This window comes from Sciurus vulgaris (genome assembly GCF_902686455.1).
Source record: "Sciurus vulgaris genome assembly, chromosome: 14".
Taxonomy (NCBI): Eukaryota; Metazoa; Chordata; class Mammalia; order Rodentia; family Sciuridae; genus Sciurus; species Sciurus vulgaris.
Window position 1 is genome coordinate 19574264 of NC_136475.1, and position 24251 is coordinate 19598514.

Consider the following 24251-nt stretch of genomic DNA (forward strand, 5'->3'; position numbering starts at 1 on the left):
AAGGACAAAATTGGGAGAATATATGACATAGAGGTGACAATGAGTTGATTGTTTTTCCTTAAATCTGGCACAAACATTTTCATTTTATAGGTTCTTTTCCAACCTACACCTTAAGCATGCATCTTTTTTGTATGTGTGTTTTGTTTTTTAAACCTATTAAGATATGATTTATATCCCATAATATTCATTGGCTTAAAATATAAATTCCTTTGTTTCAATATATTCACAGAGTTGTGAAATACACAAACTAAATTCAGAAATTTTCATTATTCCAAAAAGAAACTCTGTATCCATTGGCAATCACCATGCTCCACCCCTTGGCAATCACTAATCTAATTTCTGTCTAGATTTATCAATTCTGGGCTTCCCATATAAATGAAATCACATAATATGCAGTTTTTTGTAACTTACTTCTCCCATTTGGCTAATGTTTTCAGGGTTCATCCCTGTTGAAGCATGTACCAATACTTCATGTCTTTTCCTTTTTAAATAAAATTCTACTGCATGATATACCATAGCATACCAAATTTTACCTCTTCATTACTATATGAAAATTTAGATGTTTTAAACTTAGGACTACTATCAAAATTGCTTCTACAGGGCTGGGGAGATAGCTCAGCTGGCAGAGTGCAAGCACAAGGCCCTGAGTTTGATCCCCAGTACTGCGAAAAAAGAAAAAAAAAATTGCTTCTACAAAAATTTGCACACAAATTTTTATGTTTTCAGTTCTCTTGGGTAAAAACCTAGCTGTGGAATTGCTGGATCTTTTGGCAACTATATGAGCAAATGCAAAACTGCTTTTTCTAAACTCAGTATTCCACTTTGTGGGCTGGGGATATAGCTCAGTTGGTAAAGTGCTTGCCTTCCAAGCACAAGGCCCTGGGGTCAACCTCCAGCACTGCGCAAAAAAAAAAAAAAAAAAAAAAAGAGTATTCCACTTTGCAATCTCATCAATAAGGTACCAGACTTCATTTTCTCTACATCCTTAGCAAAAATTATGTCCTTTCACTACAGCCACCCTAGTAGATGTGAAGTGAATATAAAAGATGTAAAATCACTGTGAATTTGATTTCCATTTCTGTAATGACTTAAGATGTTCAGCATTTTTGGGGGGAGGGTACTGGGGATTGAACCCAAGGGTATTTAACCACTGAGCCACATCCTCAATGGTTTTTTAAATTATTTTTGAGAAAGGGTCTTGCTAAGTTGCTTATGTCTTCACTAAGCTGCTGAGGCTGGGTTTGAACTTGTGATCCTCCTGCCTCAGCCTCCCAAGCCAGTGAGATTACAGGTGTGCACCACCACACCCAGCTTTTTTTACAGTCTTTTTAAAAATATTTTAGTTGCAGATAGACACAATACCTTTATTTTATATTTTTATTTTTTAATGTGGTACTGAGGATTGAACCCAGTGCCTCACACACGCTAGGCAAGTGCTCTACCACTGAGCCACAACCCTAGCTCCTTTTTTTACATTCTTTTTGGTCATTTGTTGGTTCTTTTGTTTGTTTGTTTGTTTCTATTCCCACTTCTACTTTATTCTTTCTTATGTAAACATAAAAAGCTAGTTACATCCAAGGAAAAAATGGCAAGGATTTTCTCTTACAACAAAGTAACAACTACCTTTCAAGGTCTTTTACATATATAAATGCAGTAAATAAAAAAGGTTGAACACATAATTTTATCTTACCAAAAACAGAAACAACTAAAAGTGAATATTTAAATGAATAAATTCTACACTTCACTTTGCCCTACCTGTTAAAAATGATTCTATTTGCCCGCAACTTTTCAGACACACCATGCAAACATACTCTCCTAGGAATGTTTTAAGATCACTGTTCTACTTAACAGGAATAAAAAATATAAATAACAACCACCACTTTTACATAACACCCTGAAGCAAAAATCTCAAAGTGCACACAAAAAATTTTACAACAATCTTACAAGGCACACATAAAACCCATTTTCAAATTTTTCTCAAACAGCCAAGACAGTAGATACCAATTCCTAAAAAAATCAGTTTACTTTATTTCACCCTCTTCTCCTATCCCTAGCCCTTCCCTTCAAAATTGCATCCTAGTAAGGAAAAGTGAGTACTTCAACCACAAACTATTCCTGAAAGGGAAATATTTTCACAACTATAAATGGCCACTCTTAGTCAAATGGGAAAAAAATCAGGCACTGAACTATTATATTATCCAATGGAAGAAAAACACTACTTTAGAAAAATTCTGTTTCCAATGGCATACTTATGACTCTTTTTTTTTTTTTTTTTTTTGGCGGGTACTGGGGATCGAACTCAGGGTCTTGTGCTTGCGAGGCAAGCACTCTACCAGCTGAGCTATCTCCCCTCCAATGGCATACTTAATATAGCAACATTCATAGACACAAAACTCCTCTCTTGCTTTCTTGCTCTTCACTTTTCTGTTCCTCAAAAGAAATATAATATCATAGAACTTTAGTCCTGAAAATTATCCTACAAAAAATCAAGACCAAAGTTATTACACATAAAATTAAGAAAAGTTGAAAAGACAGGTGACCTGTCCATGTCATTAATTAGTGACCTGGGTTATAAAGTCAGTTTTCTCATCAAATATGAGACCTAGATTCTTTTAAGTCTCTCCCCAGAGTAAAATTCTGTGGAGAATATCTTCCCCATGAAAGTATCACAAGAACAATATTTTACATTTATAATAATCAATATGATTCTTCACAAGATTCTTCTAAGTGGTACAAAGTATATTATGTTTTAAAATACAGAAGGACATCAATAGAAATTAAGTACAGCAGAAATTCTACATAAAACTGAGGTAAGTAGAGAAAGGATAGAAGTTTGAAAGTTAAAGTATATCCAGTCATGCTTCTTTACTAAAAGCAGTCCCTGCATTTTAGAGGTGATTTGCCCTGTGATATATTTTGATCTTTGTTATGACAATGAAAACACAATTTCATTTTATATGTAGGCAGGGCTATTAAGAGAGGTGACTCAGAATATTACTCCTACTAAAGTAATCATATGGTTTTGCTTTGGTGCTTTTCTGGAACTATCAAACTCTAGGGATGGGTAATATTTTTGTTTAACAGAGCATTCAAGGAAATGAAAATATTATAACTAATAACTAACACTAGCAGCTATTCACATTTAAATTGTTCATCTGGTGACAACTGAAACTAACATATTGGCAAAATGGAAAACGGGAATGAAAATTGATATATGCACGAATTAACCTCAAAGGCAATATGCTGGGTGGAAAAAAATCTCAAGAGGGAATATACTAAGATTCCATTTATATGACATTCCAGAAAAGGCAGAGTTATAGTGATGAAGAACTACCGCCAGGGTTAGTTAGGAGGAACTGACCACGAAGAGGCAGCGTGAAAGAGGCTAGGGAGGTGAGGGAACTGTTCTACATCCCAGTGGCAGTGGTGGTACACAAACATATGTGTTCAAATTCATAAAACTATACACCAAAAAGGAAAAAAAAAATTTTTACATTAACCAAAGAAAAGAAAAAAAGAAAAGAAAAAGAAAAAAGAAAGAAAGAAAAAGAAAAAGGGAGGGAACTTAAGGACAGTTTAAAAAGAGAAGAACAGCTATCTTTGATAAAGTCAGAATTTCAAAGATAAGTATTTTTTTCATACCTTCATGCCAATCATTTAATTTTTTGGCCACAAAATTAATTTAACTGTATTAAGTAAATTCGAGAGTCTAGTTAATAATTCTAAAATATGTATAATGAAAACTAATAAAAAGGGAAGCATTTTAAGTAATTTAACATTTTCTAAGGGAATTGTATTCCGAAGTGAATCTGAATTGTGTTCCTTTACAATTTAAAATAATAGGTATTTTGGTGTTTGTTTAGCTTAGATCCAGGAGCATTGGTTAGAAAAGAAAAAAATTTCCTAGTTGTACCTGTTCTTAAAATGACTAGTAATGAATGAATAGTAGTGCATGTTAAAATTTATTTCATCATTCTAATTCATTAAAGTTATGATATAGTTGGATTTGACACAAATCAATTATCTAGAGACTACAAATCAGAATCTGCAAATACCTGTCATCAGAATCAAGAATATTTGAGTAGAACACTATTCCTCGAAGTGTACCACGGAACATATATATATTGTACAAGATAAGGCAGAGTCCCATAGCTTTATCACGCCTCTCACAATTTTCTGGAACTTTGAAAAGTTCAGAAAGAATAACATGTGTAGGCAGACCTAAAAAATAAAACCTAGAAAGGCAGGGGGTAGGAATGACAAAACATTACAAATACTGTGTTTCTAAAGTCTATGAGAATGATACAAAGTTTATCAAGAAAGTCCATGATTCCAATTAGAGTAGATTTTGCCTTTTAAGATCAGGCCTAGGTAATTTTTCACCACTGCTTCTGCCATGAACAGAGGTTAAATGCATTTTGAGAGCAGATTTGTGCTTGAAATCCATATCACAACAATGGCATTTGTATGGCCGATCCCCACTGTGTATGTTCAAGTGGTCCTGAAGATGCTTTCAGCAGTAAAGGTCTTCAAGCACACCGTAGACTGAAAGAGCCAAAGGCCCATGTGCCCTGTACGTTCCAGTTAAGATTTTTCTTCTGTGTAAACATTTTCCCACATTGTAAGCACAAGAACAGTTTATGCATCTTAAGGTGGCGTAGATAGTTTTCAACGTGAAGAAACCCTCGAGGACACGGGGACACTGGTGCCTCAGTGAGTAACTTTCCTCCAGGTTCTGATTCTCATTTGCTGTACCATGACTTTCCTCAGTAGTTTCACAAAATAAACCCTGACCTTGATTCCCAGGAAATTCTGCTACTCTGTTCTCCACAGTAGAATTGATCAATGAATGCTGTTTCAGAGAAATACATGCTTGCTTTTGATGAGGTATTAGACTGTGAAAACTGCCCATTTTCTCCACCAGCTCTACTGATAGATTCTACATGGAGGATACAAATTTCATTGTCTTTAAAACCTATATCACCTGGGGACAGTTCTGGTGACTTCATTTCCTTTCTCTCAAATGTCAAGCTCTCTACTGTGGCTTGTGACATGTTGTTTTCCTCTTCTTTAACATGGAAATCTATGTTTATGGGGCTGTCTTCTGAAATTTTAATTATCTCACAGTCTTTATCAGAATTTTCTTCTTCATTCTTAACATCTGGATCAGAAGACTGACATAGGTCAGTGTGTTGGCTGTTGTTTTTCATAGCTAGATCAATTTCCAGATACTTTGACTAAGCTTCTGTGCACTTTTCCACCATGTGAATCATCGGAAGGTAATGGCAGCAGTCAAGTATTTCAAAAGCTCTTTCCTTTTTACTTCAAGTGCTCCAGTGTAGCAAGAGAGCAACAACTTTCTGCCGACTTCTGCGCTTTGCAGAATGGTGATTCTGACATGTTTTGATGGTGGAGGAAAAACTGATCTCTCATGAAAGTGGAACAAGCAGCCAATATCACCTTGTGCCCCTGGAACTCGTGTCATTAATATAAATTGATACATCATAAAATAAATTTTGCTGCCTCAAGAGATTCATTTTCTGCAAGACCACATCTCCTTGATGTTCAAAATGGAAGTGCAGAACATCAGACTCTGCCGCCGTGGTCAAAATTAACCCAGAAAACCAGGGTTGAGGCTTCTGCAGTAGCGGCGGCCTGGGCCGGAAGGTGTACTTTTTTTTTTTTTTTTTTACATTCTTGATGATATCATTTGCAACAGAAAAGTTTTTATCTTCAACAAAATCCAACTTATCTTTTTTTTCCTCCTGTGCATTTTGTATCAATTCAAGACACCATTATCTAATCAAAGTTTACAAAGATATATTCACATGTTCTCCTCTGAGAGCTTTAGTTTTAGTTTGACTTGTAGATTGCTAACTATTTCAGGTCTATGGTATAAGGAGGGTCCAACTTCATTCTTTGCAGGTTGATATTCCAGCATCATTTATTGAGAATATTGTTCTTTCCCTACAGAATTGTCTTGGTATTTTTGTTGAAAATCAGCTAACCATAAATGTAAGATTTTGTTATGGACTCCAATTCTATTGATCTGTCTGTACCCCAGAACAACACTATCTTGCTTACTGCCATAGTACAATAAGGTTTGAAATTGGAAATGCAAGTACTCTAACTTGGTTCTTCCTTTTCAAGATTGCTTTGACTGTTCAGAGTCCTTTGCATTTCCATATGAATTTTAGGATCTGCATGTCAAGTTCTGCAAAAATGCAAAGTGGATTGTGGTAGGGCTCTGTGTTAAATTTGTGGATCTATCTGGGAAGTGTTGCCATCTTAACAGTACTTGATCTCCCAATCCACGGATGTATAATGTCTGTTTATGTAGGTCTTTAATTTGACAATGTTTTATAGTTATCAGTGTACAAGTCTTGAATTTTGTTGTTAAATTTATACCTAGATTTCATTCTACTGAGCTCATTCATTAAAAAAGTCACAAAATAAATCACCTAGTATTACATCTCAAAGCCCTACAAAAACAACAAATCTATACAAAAAGCAGACCACAGAAAATAATTAAAATCAGAACTGAAATCAATGAAATTGAAACAAAAAAATTCAATAAAACCAAAAGTTGGTTCTTTGAAAAAATAAATAAAATTGATAAACCATTAGCCAAGCTAACAAAAAAAAGAGAGAAAACATAATTTACTAAAATTTGTGATGAAAAAGAAAATATCATGACAGACACTACTGAAATATAGATGATAATCAGAAATGTTTGAAAATTTATACTCAATAAAATAGTAAATCTTGCAGACATTGACAAAGTTCTGGAGACATATGACCTATCCAAATTGAACCAGAAGGACATAGAAAATTTAAAAAGATCAATTTCAAGCAATGAAATTGAAGACATCATCAAAAGCCTACCAAAAAAGAAAAGCCCAGGACCAGACAGATTCTCAGCCAAGTTCTACAAGACCTTCAAAGAAGAACTAACACTAATACTCCTCAAATTATTCCATGAAATGGAAAAGGAGGGAACTCTTTTAAACTCATTCTATGAAGCTAGTACTACCCTGATATCAAAACCAGACAAAGACAAGAAACTTTTCAAGAAAGAAACTTCAAACCAATATCCCTGATGAACATACATGCAAAAATACTTAATAAAATGCTGACACATTGCACATAAAACATATTAAAAGATAGTATGTGGGCTAGGGATATAGCTCAGTTGGTAGAGTGCTTGCCTTGCATACACAAGGCTCTGGGTTCAATCCCCAGAACCACACACACACAAAAGATAATGTGCAATGATCAAGTGGAGTTCATCCTAGGGATGCAAGGTTGATTTAACATATGGAAATCAATAAGCATAATTCATCACATCAAGAGGCTTATAGACAAGGATCACATGATTACCGAAATAGATGCAGAAAAAGCATTTGACAAAATACAACATCCATTCATATTCAAAACACTGGAGAAACAAGGGATAGTAGAATCATATCCCAACATTGTCAAAGCTATATATATTTAACTCAAGACCAACATCATTCTAAATGGAAAAAATTGAAAGCTTTCCCTCTAAAAACTGGAACAAGACAAGGATACCTCTTTCACCACTTCTATTCAACATAGTCCTTGAAACTCTAACCAAAGCAATTAGAAGAAAGAAATGAGAGGGATATACATAGGAAAAGAAGAACTCAAACTATCACTATTTGCCAATGACATGATTTAAAAGACTCAAAAAACTCTACCAAAAAAACTTCTAGAACTCATAAATAAATTCAGCAAAGTAGCAAAATACAAAATTAACACCCCAAATCTATTGCACTCCTATACATCAGTGATCAATCAACTGAAAGAGAAATTAGGAAAACTACCCCATTCACAATAGCCTCAAAAAAAAAAACAAAATATTTGGGAATCGATCTAACAAAAGAGATGAAAGACCTCTACAATTAAAACCACAGAACACTAAAGAAAGAAATTGAAGAAGACCTTAGAATATGGGAAGATCTCCTATGTTCTTGGATAGGCAGAACTAATATTGTCAAAATGGCCATACTACCAAAAGTGCTATACAGATTTAATGAAATTCCTATTAAAATTCCAATGATGTTCTTCATAAAAATAGAAAAAGCGGTCATGAAATTCATTTGGAAAAATAAGAGACCCAGAATAGCCAAAGGAATACTTAGAAAAGTGAATCAGGAGACATCACACTACAAGACCTTAAATTATACTACAGAGCAATAGTTAGAAAAACAGCATGGTATTGGCACCAAATCAGATATGAAGATCAATGATACAGAATAAAAGACACAGAGACAAACCCACATAAATACAGTTATCTCACACTAGACAAAGGCACCATAAACATACATTGGAGAAAAGACAGCCTTTTCAACAAATGGTGCCAAGAAAATTGGAAATCCATATGCAATAAAATGAAATCAAACCCCTATCCCTCACCCTGCACAAAACTCAACTCAAAGTAGATCAAAGAACAAGGCATTAGAACAGAGACCCTGCGCCTACTAGAGGAAAAACCAGGTCCAAATCTCATCACGTCAGCTTAGGAACTGAATTGCTCAACAAGATTCCTAAAATGCAAGAAGTAAAATCAAGAATTAATAAATGGTATGATACTGTGCTAAAAAGCTTCTTCTCAGCAAAGGAAACAATCAAGATCATGACAGACAGCCTACACAATGGGAGGAAATCTTTGCCACCTGCACCTCAGATAGAACATTAATCTCCAGGATATATAAAGTACTCAAAAAATGTAATGCCAAAAAAAAGAAAGAAAGAAAAAAGCCACAACTATGTGTGATAGTGCACACCTGTAATCCCAGGGACTCGGGAGACTGAGGCAGGAGGATCAAAAGTTCAAAGTCAGCCTCAGCAACTTAGCGAGGCACTAAGCATCCTCGTGAGACCATGCCACTACATGAAATACAAAATAGGGCTGGGGATGTGGCTCAGTGGTCAAGGGCCAGAGTTCAATTCCCAGTACGCCCAAAACAAACAAAAAACACACACAAATAACCCAATCAATAAATGGGCCAAGGAACTGAATAGACACTCCACAGAAGAAGAAATACAATTGGTCAACAAATACATAAATAAATGTTCAACATTTCTTGCAATGAGAGAAATGCAAATTAAAACTACACTGAGATTCCATTTCACTCGTCAGAACGGCAATCATCAAGAATACAAGTAACAATTTTGACAAGGATTGTGGGAAAAGGTACACTACAGTCATACATTGCTGGTAGGACTGCAAACTGGTGCAACCACTCTGAAAAGCAGTATGTAGATTCCTCAGAAAACTTGGAACAGAACAACAATTTGACCCAATTATCCCACTCCTTGGTTTATACCCAAAGGACTTAAAATCAACATACTACAGTGATGCAGCCACCTCAATGTTTATAGCAGCTCAATTCACAATAGCTAAGCTATGAAACCAACCTAGGTGCCCTTCAACTGATGAATGGATAAAGAAAATGTGGTGCATTCACACAATGGAATATTACTCAACCCTAAAGAAGAATGAAATTTTGGCATTTGACAGTAAATGGATGGAGATGGAGAATATCATACTAAGCAAAATAAGACAATTCCAAAAAATCATAGGCCAAATGTTCTCTCTAATATGCAGATGCTAATATACAAAAGGCGGGGAATAGAAGTTAATTGGATTAGACAAAGGGGAGGGAGAGGAGTTGGGAATAGGAAAGACAGTAGAATGAATCAGTCAGGCATAACTTGTCAGGCATGACTAGTGTAACACTACATCACATACAACCACAAGAATGGACAGTTATATTCCATTTATGTATATGTCAAAATATACTGTACTGTCATGTATACCTAAAAAGAACAAATAAAAATTAATACAACTACACCTCAGTGTGTTATTATCATCAATGACATTAGAATTGTTTTCTTGGGGCTGGAATTGTGGCTTAGTGGTACAGTTTTTGCCTAGTACTTGTGAAGCACTGGTTTGATCCTCAGCACCATGTAAAATTAAATAAATAAAATGAAGGTATTTTGTCCATCTACAACTAAAAATATTTTTTTAAAACTTATTTTAAAAAAGGATTGTTTTCTTAATTTCTTTTAATTGTTCATTGTATATAGAAATGCAATTTACTTTTCCATATGCTGATCCCTTATCTAGCAATCATACTAACCCTTTATTTTTTCTAATAGCATTATGTGTGTGTGGATTCCACAGAATTTTCCATATGAAAAATCATATCAGATTTTCTATACACAAAATAAAGATAGTTTTTCTTCCTTTCCATTCTTGATTCCTTCTATTTATTTTTCTTACCTTGTTGCTCTGGGTAGAAAGTTTATTACAATGTTGAATAAAACTGGTAAGAGAGGATATCCTTGCCTTGTTTCTGATCTTAGGGGGAAGTTTTCAGTCTTTTACCATAAATCTAATGTTGCCCATAGGATTTTCCTTTAGAAAGTCGAGGAAGTTTAATACTATTCCTAGTCTGTTGGGTGTTTCTATGAAACCTATGAGTTTTGTTGAATGCTTTTTTTCTATGTTTATTGGAATTATCATGAGGTTTTTGTTCTTTATTTTGTTAATGTATAGTACATTATTACATTGATTGGTTGTTGGATGTTTAATCAGTCTTGCACCAAATCTTCTTCTGTGAAGAACTTGGTATTTGAAGCTTAATAATGAGGACTTGAGCACTTATTATTCTTTGCTATGTTTGAAATTCTCCATAACAAAATATTGCTAAGAAAGAAGAGTTGCTGGAGAATTTGTAAAATGTAAATAGGAGACTAAGAAAGTGGGGGAGGGTAAGGTAATGTTAATTTAGGAAAAACAAAAAAGTGAACAGGAAAGGAGATGTAGTCATAGTACACACCTGGCTTACTGTTTAACAACATGAGGTTGAAACAAACACTAAGTACAAAATATTAGGATGCTATTGTGGGAGGATGGGCACAGACATGGGGAGACATAAGGAATCTAATTTCTCACTTAAAATAAGAGAAAATAAGTTTAAAAGTTGTAAAACATAGTTTAAAAATCTATGAACAGGCCTTAGTAAAAACTCTAAAAGCCAGAAGGGCTTGGAATGGTGTGTTCCAAGTCCTGAAAGATAAGTGTCAACCAAGACTGCAATATACAGCAAAACTATCATTCAAAATTAAAGGCTATTAATAAAAACCTTCCAAGATAAGGAGAAACTAAAGGAATTCATAACTACTAAACCAGCACTACAGAATTTACTTAAAGAAATACTGCACACAGAAGAAATCAAAAACATATTCCAGTGCTCACAAGTGAACAAATCCCATTTGAAGAGTAGCTAAGCAAGTGAGAAGCAAGACCAAATTAAACATTATCACTATGAGTAAATCAAAATGGTGGGAAATTAATAAATTTCTCTATATAAAAACACTGAATACAAATGGTTTCAACTCTCCAATTAAAAGACATAGGTTGGCAGAATGAATTAAACAAGTTCCAACTATATGTTGTTTGCAAGAGATACACCTTATAGGCAAAGGGCTGAAGTGAAAGGATAGTAATTGATATACCATGTGAAAGGAAACCAAAAACAAGAAGATTTCTGGTTTTGAAGGTGAACTTCAAGCCAAAATCCATCAGAAGAGACAAAGAAGGTCACTTCATACTTGTAAAAGAAAAAATCTAAAAAGAAGATATAAAAATAATAAATATTTATGCCCCAAATGTGGGCACAACTAATTACATAAGAGAGACACTACTCAAATTGAAGCCTCAGATAGACCCCAGTACAATAATACTGGATGATTTGAAAACACCTCTCTCAACATTAGAAACATCATCCCAATATAAACTCAGTAAAGACTCTTTGGGCCTGAAAAATATTATAAATCAAATGGACTTAACAGACACCTATAAAATATTTCACCCAACAATGACTGAAAACACTTTCTTTTTAATGGCTCATGGAACCTTCTCCAAATTAGACCATGTTTTAGACCACAAAACAACCTTTAAGAAATAAAAAAAGAAATTGATATAATTCATTGAATCTTATCAGATCATAATTAATGTGAAAAAAATTCTATAGAAAACATATAAACACAAGGAGATTGAAAATATATTTTTGATTGATAAATGGATGATAGAAGAAAAGGGAGAAATTTAAAAATTCTTAGACTCAAATGAGAATAATGATAGGACACACCAAAACCTCTGGGACACTAAGAAGGTAGTTCTAAGAGGTAAGTATATAGCTATGAGTGTCTATATAAGAAAAACAGAAAACATTCAAATAAACAGGGGCTGTGATTGTGGCTCAGTGGTAGGGAGCTTGCCTAGCATGTGTGAGGCACTGGGTTTAATCCTCAGCACCACATAAAAATAAATAAATAAAATAAAGGTATTGTGTCCATCTTAGCTGAAAAGAAAAAAAATGAATCCAAATAATCAACTTAATGATGCATCTAAAGGCCCTCAAAAAAGAATAAACAAATTCCAAAACCAGTAGAAGGAAGAAGATAATTAAGATCCAAGCCACAATAAGCAAAATTGAGAATAGTAAAAAATAGAAAAATTAAAAAATTTTTAAAAACTCAAAGGATGATTGAAACAAAGAATCAGCTTTTCAAAACATAAATAAGATTGATAAGATTTTAATCAAACTAACCAAAAGAAAAGAGGGAAAAAAAAACAAAGTAATAAAATTAGAGATGAAAAAGGAGAAATCACCACAGTCTTTACAGAAATCCAACAGATCATTAGAGATTATTTTGAAAAAGTATACTCCAATAAATTGGGAAACCTAGAGGAAATGGATACATTTCTAGACAAATACTATCTGCCAAAGTGAAATCAAGAAGACAAAGAAAACCTAAACAGACCAATAAATAGCAATGAAATAGAAAGGGACAAAACCCTTCCAAATCCATTCTATGAAGTAGTATCACGCTCAGACCAAAACCAGATAAGGACATGTCAAGGAAAGAAAATTACAGACCAATATCCCTGATGAATTTAGATGCAAAAATTCTTAATAAAATATTAGCAAATCATGTACAGCAACATATTAAGAAAATTGTACACCACAACCAAGTTAGTTTTATTCCAGAGATGCAAGGATGATTTAATATGCTCAAATCAATAAATGTAATTCATGACATAAACAGAATTAAGAACAAAAGCAGTCATTTCAATAGATGCAGAGAAGGCCTTTGACAAAATTCAGCACCCATTCATAAAACTGAAGAAAATAAGGATAGAAGGAAACTACCTCATCATTGTAAAGGCTATATATATGAAAAACCCAAAGCCAAACTCACAGTAAATGGGGAAAAACTGAAAGCATTTTGTTTAAAATCTGGGACAAGACAAGGACGTCCACTCTCACCACTCCTATTTAATATACGGCTAGAAATTCTAGCCAGAGAAATTAGGCAAGAGAAGAAAATTAAAGGAATAAAAGTAGAAAAGGAAGAAATCAAATTATCACTGTTTGCACATGATATGATTTTTACTTAGAAGATTCAAACAACTCCACCAAAACACTGCAAAGCTAATAAATAAATATGTCAAAGTAGCAGGCTAAAAAATCAACATACAAAAATCAATATCTGAGAATCCAAGAGGGCAGACTATAGGGAGGCTCTGCTCCTTGTCACTCCATAACTCTGGTTTCAGGCAGAGGATATCTGTTTCTTGTGGAGGTAGTCTTTGCTGCTTATTGATCCTCTGCTGTTTACCCATTTGTCTACGGTGATCACCTGCAGTCTGCCAGCATATCAACTACTTTCTGAGTGCAGATTGCTCACTGACTGGTGCCTATCATCTGGCATTTGCCTGCCTCTTGCCTGCCCATTGCCTGCCTTTCACCTACGTATCACCCACTGCCCGAGGTTCACCTGCCGACCAACAGCTGGTAGCCAGCAGACTGACTGCAGACCAGCAGTGGATCACCAGCTGCCTGCTGTTACTTTTTTTGCTCTATTTTCCTTTTGTTTGCCTGTTTCCTCAGCCTCTTTCTCCCTTTTCTCATGCTACCAACCAACTTCTTTTGATTACACTTTCACACTTTTTACAATCTAGAACTTCTATATACTCTTTTCTTATCCCATTAATGGTTACATACTACACCCCTCCGCATCCTCTTTGTCCTCCATTAGAAACTGCAGACCTTTTTGCAAATCTATTTGTTATACTGTAGATAATAATTGAACTCATCCTCTCTGTTTATTATGACAATATTGTTAACATCTTCATAGAGCTTATTTGGTTTAGGGCAGCATATTGTCTGTACTGGGTGCTGCTAAAACTGATCTCCCCCTTAAAGGAGAGGTTTTGGGAACCTGCAGGGTCACTATAAGCCTAGGAAGGGAAACAGCAATACATCAGATCTGTGCTGCCAGAGGGAAAGATACATGAATGACATGGAAAAACAAGGGAAGAACATTTTCTAAACAAACCTAGGTTCTATATTAATAGAATCCAGTGACACCATTGTAGAGAAATGTTAGAAAAAGAGTTCAGAACATACATAATTAAAATGATTCAGGAAGCAAAGGGTAAGATAAGAGAATAAATGCAAGCAATGAATGATCACTCCAACAAGCGTTGAAAGAGCAACTTCAGGAAGCAAAAGATCATTTCAACAAAAAAGAGATTCTTTAATAAAGCCAAAAATGAAACAGAAATTCTTGAAATGAAGGAAACAATAAACCAAAGAAAAAACTCAATGGAAAGCATCACCAAAAGACTAGACCACTTGGAAGACAGAACCTCAGACAATGAAGACCAAATATTTAAGCTTGAAAATAAAGTAGACCAAACAGAGAAGATGGTAAGAAATCATGAACAAAACCTCCAAGAATTATGGGACATCATGAAAAGACCAAATTTAAGAATTATTGGGATTGAGGAAGGCACAGAGATACAAACCAAAGAATGAACAACCTAATCAGTAAAATAATATCAGAAAATTACCCAAATCTGAAGAAAGATATGGAAAATCAAATATAAGGGGCTTACAGAACAACAAATGCACAATATTACAACATACCCACACCAAGGCACATTATAATGAAAATGCCTAACATACAAAATAAGAGAGAATTTTGAAGGCTGTGAGAGAAAAGCATTAGATGACATATAGAGGGAAACCAATACAGATATCAGCAGATTTCTCAGTCCAGACCCTAAAAATTAGATGGGCCTGGAACAACATATTTCAAGCTCTGAAAGAACAAGGTTGCCAACCAGGAATCTTATGCCCAGCAAAACTAACCTTCACATTTGAAGATGAAATAAAATCCTTCCATGAGAAACAGAAGTTAAAAGAATTTACAAATAGAAAGCCTGCACTACATAACATTCTCAGCAAAATATTCTATGAAGAGGAAATGAAAAACAAAAATATAGGTCAGAAAAGGGAGAAACTACCTTAAAGGAAAAACCAATCAAAAGAGAAACCAAGTCAAGTTAGAAAACAAAAATAAGTCAAAATGACCAGGAATACAAATCGTATCTCAATAATAACCCTGAATGTTAATGGCCTAAACTCATCAATCAAAAGTCATAGATTGGCAGATTGGATTAAAAAGAAAGACCCACCAATATGCTGCCTTCAAGAGACTCATCTCATAAAAAAGGACATTCATAGACTATAGATAAAAGGATGGGGGAAAAAATCTACCACACACACAGACTCAGTAAAAAAGCAGGGGTTTTCATCCTTATTTCAGATAAAGTGGACTTCAAGCCAAAGTTAGTCAGAAGAGATAAAGAAGGACATTTCATACTGCTTAAGGGAACCATAAATCAGGAAGACATAATGATTGTAAATATTTATGCCCCAAACAATGGTGCATCCATGTACATCAAATAAATCCTTCTCAATTCCAGGAATAAAATAGACCACAACACAATAATTCTGGGTGAATTTAACACACCACTGTCACCACTGGATAGATCTTCCAACCAAAAACTAAACAAAGAAATTATAGAGCTCAATAACACAATCAAAAACTTAGACTGAAAAGACATATACAGAATATTCCATCCATCAACAAGGGAATACACTTTCTTCTCAGCAGCACATGGATCCTTCTCTAAAATAGACCATATGTTATGCCAAAAAGCAACCCTTAGTAAATGCAAAAAAATAGAGATACTACCTTATGTTCTATCGGATCATAATGAAATAAAATTAGAAATCAATGACAAAATAAAAAACAGAAATTGCTCCAACACCTGGATACTAAATAATATGCTATCAAATGAAGCATGTATAACAGAAAACAATGGGGAGGAGATATAAAAATTCTTAGAGGTAAATTAGAATGATGATACAACATATCAAAATCTCTGGAACACTATGAAAGCAGTACTAAGAGGAAAATTCATTGCCTGGAGCACATTCGAGAAAAGAACAAAAAGTCAGCAACTAAATGACCTAACATTACAGCTCAAAGTCCTAGAAAAAGAAGAACAGAACATCACCAAAAGTAGTAGAAGACAGGAAATAATTAAAATCAGAGCTGAAATCAATGAAATTGAAACAAAAGAAACAATTTAAAAAATTGACAAAACAAAAAGTTGGTTCTTTGAAAAGTAAACAAAATAAACTCTTAGCCACACTAACAGAGAAGGAGAGAGAAAAAAACTCAAATTACTAAAATCCGTGTTGAAAAAGGAAATATCATGACAGACCCCACTGAAATACATAACATAATAAGAAGATACTTTGAAAATCTATACTCCAATGAAATACAAAATGCTGAAGACATCAACAAATTTCTAGAGACATGTGATTCTCCCAAACTGAACCAGGAGGAAATATACAACTTAAACAGATCAATTTCAAGCAATGAAATAGAAGAAGTCATCAAAAGCCTACCAACAAAGAAGAGCCCAGGACCAGACGGATTCTCAGCTGAGTTCTACAAGACCTTCAAAGAACTCATTCCAATACTTCTCAAAGTACTACAGGAAATACAAAAGGAGGGAACCCTACCAAACTCATTCTATGAAGCTAATATCATCCTCATACCCAAACCAGACAAAGGCACATCAAGGAAAGAAAATTTTAGACCAATATCTTTGATGAATATAGACGCAACAATCCTTAACAAAATCCTGGCAAACCGCATCCAAAAACATATTAAGAAGATAGTGCACCACGATCAAATGAGGTTCGTCCCAGGAATGCAAGTTTGGTTAAACATCTGTAAATCAATAAATGTAATCCATCATATCAATAGACTTAAGGACAAGAATTGTATGGTTATTTCAATTGACACAGAAAAAGCATTCAATAAAATACAAAAAATTGACAAAACAAAAAATTGATTCTTTGAAAAAGTAAACAAAATAAACCAACCTGTAACCACACTAACAAACAGAAGGAGAGAGGAAACTCAAATTACTAAAATTCATGATGAAAAAGGAAATATCATGACAGATACCACTGAAATACATAACATAATGAGAAGACACTTTGAAAATCTATACTCCAACAAAACAGAAAATATCAAGACATTGACAAATTTCTAAAGACATATGATCTTCCCAAACTGAACCAGGAGGACATATACAAGTTAAACAGATCAATTTCAAGCAATGAAATAGAAGAAGTCATCAAAAGCCTACCAACCAAGAAGAGCCCAGGACCAGATGGATTCTCAGCTGAGTTCTACAAGACCTTCAAAGAACTCATTCCAATACTTCTCAAAGTACTCCAGGAAATACAAAAGGAGGGAACCCTTCCAAACTCATTCTATGAAGCTAGTATCACCCTCACATGCAAACAAGACAAAGATACATCAAGGAAAGAAAATTTTAGACCAATATATCTAGTGAATATAGACACAAACAATATACCAAAATCTTAGAAATTGGAAACCTCTCTCCCAAGCATGTTAGCCTAAACAAAACTTATATTTCTATCTCCTAGTGCACGTGCTCATGTGTGCATGTGTCTTCATGCGTGTGTGTGTGTGTGTGTGTGTGTGTGTGTCATGACATCCACTATTTCATTGCTCTCATTGGAAATTGACTCAGAAAGTGCGATCTGCTATACTCTCAATATCAAAATGTCATTTTGATCAAATAAAACATTCTTTCATCTAGGGTTGAATGTTACCGCTAAGAATCACTGCTAAAATGAACACATTCAAATCATCAAAGTTGATCAGGTTCCAGAAAAATTATATTTAAAAAATTAAAAATAGCTTAAACAGCAAATATATAATATAGGGAGAAACATGTTCCTAAAGCTATAATTAACAAAGACCTAAGGACAAATTATATATGGAATTGATGACTTCAAAATCTCAAGCAAATATTTCTGAAATAAATCTCAATGATGAAAGATCATGTGATGCTTCAGCACTGCCCAGACAGACAAGAGCAAATTGTTCTCCAAAGTTTCCAGCTGTGACCTCGTGCCTCAGTTGCCTCATAAGTGGGAGGTTTGGGATGGATCCAGTCATCATTCTCCTCATTAGGGTAGGTCATCTTCCTCAGGACAAAGTCATGCCAGACACAGGGATTAATCACGTAGAAAACATTCATATTTTGAGGAATCTTCATTTCTGGGGAGAGAGGGGTACAGGTTGGGTAGGTGGCACCCCAGACATGCACAGCAGGACACACCAACATCTGACAGCCTCTGCCAGGAAAGACCTGAGCCACAGACCTGAGAGCTGTCCAGGTCAGCTCCAATACCACCAAAGACATCCTCAATAGTCCTCCCTGAGGAAAAACAAGGTTTGAAACTTCAACAAACCTAACACCTGTTGATTCCAAAGGCTTTGGTCTCCACAGCAACACAGTTCCTCTTGAATGGGTCAAAGGATATCCCTAGGGATTGCATCTGAAATCTCCCACAAAAGACTCATGTGCTCAAGGTTTGGCCCCCAATTCCCTCACTTTCAATGGTGGGTTTGGGGGGAAGCATTCCATAGTGAGTACTCTGATGTTATCACGAAATACTCACTCTAGATGAAGACACTACTGGGCAATGTGAGAAAATGGAAGAAGTTTGGGCATAGTTGGAGGAAGACCTGAAGAGGGGGGTGCTCTCAGCAAGCGTATATTTTTGTTGGGGGCTCCTCTTAATCTCTAGTGGTATTCTCCTAGTGGTATTCCTCCATCTCTTCCTGCCTTTCTCTCCTTCCCCCTCTCAACCTCCTTCTGTCTCTTCCATTCTATCCCCTTGTTGGCAAGAGCTGAGTAGCTTGCACTGCAACATGCTCTGCCACTATGGACAGCCTCAGTTCAGAACCAAATGGAAAGCTATGACACCCAGAGACAAAACAGGATTCTGCCACTGTTACTTTCCTAAAGTAACGCCACAGTGAGGAAAGTATGACCAACATAGACACCTCATTTTAGCCATGTTCTACCATTGTTGGTAGACAACTCCGTGTGGACCAGGCATCCTGCAATGGAGGCCACATTCCAAAGGTGTCCTACTGAAAGCAATAATTCCAAGGATCAGAAAAGGGACTGCTTCACTCCAAAATTAGGCTTTGGTCCAGGGAAGCCACAATCCCCACTGGGTTTCAGACACCCAGCAAGTCCCTCCTCTGAACACCTGTCTCCTGCAGCCCTCCTCTAACAAAGTACCTGTCCTTGATCCATTTAGGTTTGGATGTGTGTATCTCTGTTATGAATTTCTGAGCCTACCAAGGCCTTAGACTTCTGCTTTCATAAACTCTACTAACCTAACAGAGTTTGTGGATTAGGATATGATAGAATGTTTCATAGGCCAGTTTGGGATGGGAACTTTCAGTGTGGACTGACTGGGAGCATGGCTGCTGCAGGGTTTTGGCTCACAAAGAAAACAGCAATGGCATTATTTACAGATCAACTTTGTGGCATACCTGCCTAGGAAGCCCTCATCTGACTTTAGTGAAGGAAAATAACCTGGTTTTATTGATTATGTCTAAGCAAGAGGACTCAGGCAAAGAAACTTGGTAAGTTGTCCAATGTCAGCCTGTTGAGGCTGTCTCCCAGTCTGTTCTTTTTCCAGATTTAGTCCTGTTCCTGCTTGCTAGAATACTGACAATGCTCTGCACAGGGAGTGGATTTCTGGTCATGGAGAAGGCTTTCAATAGTACTTCTTCAGTCCAAAAATGCATCAACTGCATCCTTAGCCCCTGTGTTCCCATCTTCCTCTGCAAACACTCCTCTCAGTGAGCCCTGGGGCCACATGACCCCTGCAGGAATGCTTTCTTCCTTGCTCCTCACTGATGTCAGCATTGAATGTCTGTTGTTGTCCAGGGTTGGACACCTGGTGGGGACGTGAACTAGACCCTGGGGCTGATCAGAGAACCCAGAGACCTTTTCACCAGTGCCAGTGGAGTTTTCCTTGTGCCTAAGGCCCACAACTTTCTGTTGGAGTGTTCTTCTGGGTCAGATTCTACTCTTTTGGGCTACGAGTTGACCTGAGTGCACTTCCTCAACATGGCTCCCCACAATCAGATTGTCCCACTTACTATCCTGTTGGGAGATGATTTGCCCCAGTTCATAGTCTTCTGGATCCTCCTCCAATAGCAAGAGTTGTACCACAGCCCTGCAAATAATGACAGGAGCCCTGTCTTTGTAGGTCACCTACATCAGCATGGGAGAAAGGCCTTCAGGAAATGGGCCCTGGGCTGGCTACCCAAGAATAGAGTAAGGGGCATTAGGGGGAAACCTCAGCACTAAATACAGGGGCAACATCTCATTACTCCACTACCTGAGGGTGGCCTCCTTGTAGTTACCTGGAGCCTTCCTAAGAGCTATGACACCAATCCTCCTACAATGGTCTTTCTGTCACTGCCCTTGCCCTTTGTGGAGCCACATTTCACTCAGGGTAAAAAAACCCCACAGTCTGGGTGCAGAAACACTCCCATTCCACCAAGATGGAAGGAATGGACCAGTGGCCTCTTTTATCCCAGGTCTGTTTTGGAATGCAGAAATTTGGGAGTGGCCCAGGCAGAAACCCAAGAGAGTTTGGTTGTGAATGCCAGGGCACAGAACACACTCAGGCAGAAGACCAATGATAGCCGTGAGAGCTCCTGGCCTCCAGAGGCTCAGTAGTGCCTGGGATGGAGGAGGACACCTCACTCAGCCAGGGTGGCATGGGAACGGGCCCCTGTGCAGCGCCTCCCTGGAGGTGGAGTGTGCTCCATCCACATGAATATCGCTTCTACAGCGAGACCCTCGGTGCCCTGTTCAAGGGTAGGAAGAATCTCGTGTTGCTCTCCTCCTCCATGTGCACCAGCATTCTCCATCCCACACAGTGCAGCCTGCATCCTGCATCCTGCATGCTGTCCTCTTCTCACCTCCCACCAAGACCTGCCCCTGCACTTCTGGTCTGCACACTGCCATCCAACTGACTACCTCACAAACGGGGGTGGAAATGGTCACACTCTCCCTCAACTCAGGTCAAGCCCTTAACAGTGACCTCGCTCTTCTTTATTCCCATCTCTCTTTCCTGACCATTGAAAAACTCCCAACTCAAGAGGACAAGAGTAGCCCATGGTATGGGATTTGTGTTTGCTCCCTGCCCTGGGATAGCACCAGGGGACACCTCTTCTGCCACGCTTACCAGGACAGTCTTGCCATCCTTTGCACTCTGCTGCTCTAGCCTGATGTGTATGAGGCAGCTGTCTCCCACCTGTTGGTTGGACCGGGACACACTATGCCTCCAATGTCCCTCAATTTCTTCATGTGTTTTATGGCCATGAGCTTGGGCCTAGCCTTTTGAGTAGAGATGCCACTTAAGGCTGGGCTGACGTTAGACACCATGGCAGAGGCCTCAGAAGTTGATTCTGACAACTGTGGGGGATGGAATATCAGCAGAGACCAGAAACTGATGGCCACCCCCACCTGTCAGGGTGGCGTATTGGCATTCTAGAACATGTGTCCAGGACCCGAGGCTCCTTGTCTCTTTGTGTGGATTTACAATGGCACCTGGAGGAAAGAGCAAATAAGGTGGGTGTTTACCTCTTTTCCCTTGACCTTGACTCTCTTCTCGATGGACCTGTTTCTCACAACGAAATAATACTTGATTTGAGGAGTCATGGAGAACAAGATGGTTGTATGGTCAGGGACCATTATTTCTAGAGAGAGAGGTGTAGAGATTGGTAGATGGCACTGAAGGTTTATACCACAAGGCACCCCCAACATCTTAGAGTCTCTGCCAGGTGAAGTGTAAGCCACAGATTTGAGAACCCTCCAATCCAGCTACACTTCCACCAAATTTTTCCTCAATGAGTCTTCCCTGAAGAAAGCTTATGCACAGGATCTAAACCAAACTAACACCTTTCAATGAAAAAGCACCTTGGACCAAGGAACTTCTCAGTTCAGGTTGGAACTGCCCAAGAGACAGTGCTAGGGTTTGCAGCAGGATTTTGCCCAAAGCCTCATGTGCTTCATCATTTCTTCCCAGTGCAGCAATGTTCTCACATGGCATTGGGGGAAGCATTTCATGTTGGGTGCTTTGACCTTGCCAGTGGATTAATCCGTTCATAGATAGATACACTAATGACAGGTGTTATACATTAGCAGCATGTTGGGAATAAAGACAATTCAACCTAAGCAGGTTGGTGCCCTGAAGACCTATATTGTTTTCTAGGTGAGCTCTCCTTCGTCTTGTGTTTCTTCATGATCTATTTTGTATTCTGATTCTCCCTATCGTTATTCTTCTGCTTGATCTTTTAATCCTACATTTTCTTTTATGCCTTCTGGTTCTTTTTCTTGATTCTATTTCAATTCTTTTTGTTGTTCTTCTTGTTTCTCCTCCTCCTCCTCCTTCTTTTTCCTTATTCCCATTCCTCTCCGGTCCTCTTCCAATGCTGACCCTGTCTCCTCCTCCTCCTCCTCCTCCTCTCTCTAAGCACAGCTGGCCATGCTGTGAGCAGCACAATTCCACCACACTCCTCTGCCCACGTGCAGTCTCTGTTTAGGACCCCAACATGGAATCAGCTCTCAATGAACGGAAAGTAGTGAAACCAGGAGCCAAAGGATAATTTCTTCCTATCTTCAGAATTGTCACTGTCATGAAAGCCTGCCTAACAGAGACCCCCACTTTGTCCATGCTTGTACCTGTGGTGGTGAACCCCTTCAACTCAACTGGGCTTTCTACAATGAAGACACATCCCCTAAGTCTTTGAATGTAAACAAGATTTCCAAAGTCTAGGAGAGGGCCAGCATCACTGCAACCCTCCTGCCATAATCCACACACGCCATAACACCTAGTGGGTTCCAGGCAACCAGCTCTTCCTCCCTTTGGACATCAATTACACACAATCTTCCACTGGACTGGAGCCTGCTCTCAACCAATCTGGGTTGGGTGTTTCAATTTCTGATATCACTTTCATTGACTATCATTTTTTCACTAATCTTGTACCAGGAATTGAACCCAGAGGCACTTAACCATATGGACACATTAGCAGTCTTTTTTATTTTGATATAGGATCTCATTAAGTTTCTGAGGCTGATTTTGAAATTCTGATCCTACTGGCAGCTGTCTAAGCTCTTGACCTAGCTTGGAAGGGGCCCCGGCCTAACCTTGGTCATACTTCTTTTCCTTCTTTCTGAAATGTTTTTCAAAATGAACGGCCTGATTTTTCTTCTGTCCTTAGACTTGCCTCTTCGGAAACTCCTGTTTGTCCTTCAAAACCCAGTTCAGATAAGTCACCTCCACCACGCCTTCCTTGGGCCCCATATAATGCACACCATGTCTGTTTCTGGACTGAATTCCGTCAAGCTGGTGTTGCTTATTTGATTGTAGGTTAGTTTTTCTGTTTGTGCTGCTTAAATGCAGGGATATTCAACAGCAGTCACTTAATGAACTCAAGTTGGCAGTGTAGACAAAACTAGTGTGCGCAGAAGAGCTGGGAGAGCTGGAAAAGAGTAGTCCCAGGCCTGACATAGAAATGAGGCTGTTTACAATTCTAAAGGCATCGAAAATGCTATTGCTAAATAAGTGGAAAGAAATGTTACAATATGACATTCATTCTCTACTTTGACGTGAAAAGGAAATGATTTAATTTGGGACACTAATGATTGTCACTAAACCTAATTGTGTTAGGATGATATATTTGGAAAAAAGTAATGATGGCTAATATTCGATCATATGTTTCAACTTGTTATCTATGTGATGGATCGGCTAACAGATAGAAGACTTTATCTTCTCCCCCTTTCCTCTGCATTAGCCTACTGCCTGTCACTGTATCAAAAATAATTCTGGACTGAACACTGTGGCACACGCCTGTAATCCCAG

The 24251-nt window shown here is 37.4% G+C and overlaps 1 pseudogene across 1 annotated transcript; it reads right to left on the minus strand.

The window, feature by feature from the left end:
• Positions 1-4116: 4116 nt before the first annotated feature.
• LOC306643423 (zinc finger and BTB domain-containing protein 6-like) lies at positions 4117-21276 on the minus strand (annotated as a pseudogene). Its single transcript has 4 exons — positions 21089-21276; positions 20476-20552; positions 18672-18727; positions 4117-5765 (listed from the first exon to the last, which is right to left on the minus strand). The product of its transcript is annotated as a zinc finger and BTB domain-containing protein 6-like (transcript).
• Between the last annotated feature and the right edge of the window lie 2975 nt (positions 21277-24251).